The sequence below is a fragment of the Eurosta solidaginis genome, chromosome X, assembly GCF_040869045.1.
Source record: "Eurosta solidaginis isolate ZX-2024a chromosome X, ASM4086904v1, whole genome shotgun sequence".
In the NCBI taxonomy this organism is placed as follows: domain Eukaryota; kingdom Metazoa; phylum Arthropoda; class Insecta; order Diptera; family Tephritidae; genus Eurosta; species Eurosta solidaginis.
This window is the reverse complement of record NC_090324.1, coordinates 203,839,863-203,843,740: the sequence shown is the minus strand read 5'-3', so window position 1 is coordinate 203,843,740 and position 3,878 is coordinate 203,839,863. Positions and strand designations below refer to the sequence as shown.

Here is a 3,878-nt window from a genome sequence, read left to right as displayed (position 1 = left end):
AAGGCTTTGAATTCCGATCATAGAGATCTTTATGCTCCGACAAAGTTTGTACCATTGTCGGGGTAGATGTTTTTCGGACATCCTCTTCTCGCGATAAAACGCGAGAAGGCTGCGAGAAAGCATGGGGTGCTGAGGTCGCTACTGGCCGCTTAGTGAATGGCCTTAGTGGTGAAAACGACATAAAGGCATACGTAGCCTTTGGATAGTCGACATCCCCTAACGCGGTAGCTTTTGATGTCGAAAGGCCCCGCAAAGTCTACCCCGGTATTGGTGAACGCGCGGGTAAAAGTAGTCGGTTCGCAGGGAAGGGTACCCATAAGTTGGAACTGCAATAAAATTTTCCACGGAAGTCAGGGAGCCTTCGGTAGACCCACAAAGTGAATAGGCTACAGCCAAAATTGTATTTGAAGATGTTAAAAGAAATGGTGATCTGCAAGGGTTACATAACCAAATATTTAGGTCACCTTGGATTTTTTCCTGATCTCCAATATAACTGGATGTTGCAATTTATTTCCAGTGCGTATTATAGTGTGAAACGTCGCTGGATATTGTTTTTGCAAATTTCCCACAAACCACTCTGTCAAACCTGAAGACGAGAAAAGTGACTCAAGGAACATATTCACCGTGAATAGACATTACCAAAACATATGAATCTTTAAGTTTTTTTTTTTGAACGCGCCATACGTATACGCAAATTTTTGGAACATTTAAGCATGATTATCGCATCGGCAGGGAAAATAAAACTACCGCCAGATACTTTTAAGCGTATCGGTTGTTCAATGCCCGCAATCAAGTTTTTGAAGTTAAGCACTGCCGCAGCTGGCTTTATAGTGATAACAAATGGTAAAGCTCTAAAAGGCATTTGCTCTGACAGCAACTCCAAAGGAGATATACAAATTCGTATCTGTTTGAAATCCCAAGTGCCCACACGTGTCGCTTTTGATTTCAGCTCAAGTATATTACCACCCGGTTGTAAAGTAACTTTTTCAGTAGCTACAAAATTCGTGAAATCCGATTGCACACTTGGTGATAATTTGCTTTTAGTACTATTCGTAAGACGCACTGGCTGTTTGGTTTTAGGCAATTCACAAGCTACTGAAGCACAATCTAATGTATTATCTTGTTTGTAGTATAAACGTAGTGACATTTTAAGAAGTGATTCTTTGTGTGGTGAACAAACCAAAGTTGGTGCGGCTACCTCGCCAGTAAGTGGAGCCACATGCATTTCATAGTTGTATACATTCAGCAAATACTTCACGTGGATATAAACTTTCCAATTACAGTTGTACCTTAACAATATCATCTTGTATTATGGGTTCTACATTTAACACATTTATATCAGAGATACGAAAGTTATCTTCAAGCACACAGTGATTGGCATTCTCTATGGACGGTTGCGCTGATAGCGTTGTTGTTAACGTTTTTATTGATTTAAGAAATTCGTCGAAATAAAATGAACGCACCAACTGTTCCAACTCTTGACAACATGATATAGAACTACATGTTTTAGTATAGGCCAGCGAATCACCCATTTTGCGATAACAATTCGCTAGTTCCAGTAAAGTTTGTGAGCATAGTGCATGCCAATTTTCAGCTTTTAATTTCAATCCAAACCCACGGGACGTGCTGAACGATGACGGGCGACATGTTTGTATGCGCTTATTGCTATTTCTGCCAATTCTAAATAAAGCTTTTGGAACGCCTGATTGGAGCCTAATGCTTCTTTCAATTGTTATGTAGCAGATTTCTTCGGACGACGATTGGGTGAACGATCGCGTTTTTGCTCGGAAATTTGGGGTGTTGGATTTAAGAACTGTGACTGCTCAAGCGGTGTATCACCAATGCCAGCAGACAGTTGTACCAAAATATGCAATTGTAAACCACACAGCTTACCTAATTCATACAAGTTATCTTTGGCTAAATTCCAGATTGGCGTACAGTGTTGAAAGCAAACTAACTCGTTTGGTTCCATAGCCATCTCACAGGTTTTTAGTACTTCTAAGGCGCAAACAAACATTCAGCAAGGTAGTGCACCTTCCTGTGTATCCAATTTGACAAACTACTCAATTTCCCGCAATGTAGAAAAAAGAAAGTTTAGCAGGCGTTTAGCAATTTCTGGTATTTCATTGCTTTGTTGCAACAAATGAGCTTGCCATTCGAATAAGTAATTTCGAAATTCTAATATCGAGACGGGACCGGCCTTTATTTTGTGTCGTAATTCAATTTATCGCGCCGATTTAAATAAATGCCGTGAAAGGAGCACAACGGTTGCTTGAAATGTTCCAACAATTTTTGCTTTTCACCGAAGCCAGAGTGGGTAATGAGTTGTGAAAACATAGCGTCCAGATCATCATATTGTATTAGTGCCTCAGTGTGCAATTCAAGTTTTTCGAATATCAATGCTAAATCCTCTTGCATAAAAAAGTACTGGCAAAAGTCCCAACCGTCGTGGTTGCGCTTTTCACGTTTACTTCGTATAAGCTCCTCATATTTCGCAATAATACGATTGTAGCTAGCAAGCATGAGAAATCTGAAACGCTGCACTAAACAACGAAAAGATTTAGCTGATTTTTGTTCAAATTTCGCAGGATTCAAAACGGATATACAACGATCATCATTTTTCGTCGCAAAATCTTGACGAATTTTATCCAGCACAGTAGTACGTGGTAGTAAGTTTTTTGCTTTACGTACATCGAGTGTCTCTACCATAAAATCATCCAATCCGATATGCCATATGCCGTCAATTGCTTGACCCAATTTTTAATTTCTTCATGGGCGGTTGCTTTGTATGAATCCAAATCATTGCATTCCGAAACAAATATTTGTAAAATTGGGTGATCCAATATGCTCCATTCGCCTTTTTTATACCTTTCTAGGGCGCTTACATTAAATTGCTGAGTTTGTGCCTCTAAACGTACTTGCTTCAGCCCATGTGGAATTTACCATTATAGTATCGGAGCATCGTCCAGCCCATCTGTATATCTTTGTAAAAATTCGATAGTATATAACCTTGAGCCAGGTGATGAATGGGTTTCTAACCACGTAAGCTTGATCGTTATGACGATATTCACATCGTTGAACACACCGCAATATATCCATACTTATTGTGGGATAACGCACATAGCACCCGACCTTGCAGTTACCAATAAAAGGGAACACAGGCAACTTGAAAGTATATCCTGTGGTGTCTATATAAATATCAGGTGGAAATCGACAAAGAGCTTCTAGTCCGAGAATAATGGATCCAAGACTTTGCCTCAGCAATGTGAAATACGGATACAATTTAGCTTCCAATAGCAATCGACGTTTCAGATAAACGAAGCTTGTACTTTGTTTGTCAATATTTATATTGAAAGTTTCTTATACTTTTTCCATGATACTGTTTGGCGAACTGTCGATGTCTCCTGTATATATAACAATTTTAATATTGTCGTATTTCGCCTGTAGTGCTCGAACAGCACACCACAAAACTCGCTCGCCACCGCCCCCAGCATTGCAATATGGATGAACTATCCCTATATTCACAGGCCCATCATATGAATCTTTAAGTTTTTTTTTTACAGCGCTGCAGCCAACTACGAAGGCTTAGCAAAAATATGGCAAACAGCACCGGAACCGACACGAGTACCAGGAATATTGTTATTGCCATTAGTGTCAAAATTAAGTAATCAAGTTTCTATTTCACCAAGTCAACTAGGAGAGGGATATCGGATACATTTGATTTCGTCGTAGCGACGCAAAAATATCACAATCAATTTCATCGATAGAAAGGCCTCATTGCCCAGATCGTAAACATCTACAAAAAAAAAATCGTTGGTATTCAGCTCCACGATATAAGGTCAATGGGTTACGCCAAACTTTGCATTCGGGAAAGGAAA

The 3,878-nt window shown here is 39.6% G+C and overlaps 2 pseudogenes; both read right to left on the bottom strand.

The window, feature by feature from the left end:
- Positions 1-655: 655 nt before the first annotated feature.
- On the bottom strand, positions 656-2,918 carry LOC137235380 (trafficking protein particle complex subunit 10-like; annotated as a pseudogene).
- A 1-nt stretch (position 2,919) lies between these two features.
- LOC137235379 (GDP-Man:Man(3)GlcNAc(2)-PP-Dol alpha-1,2-mannosyltransferase pseudogene) lies at positions 2,920-3,649 on the bottom strand (annotated as a pseudogene).
- Positions 3,650-3,878: the final 229 nt, after the last annotated feature.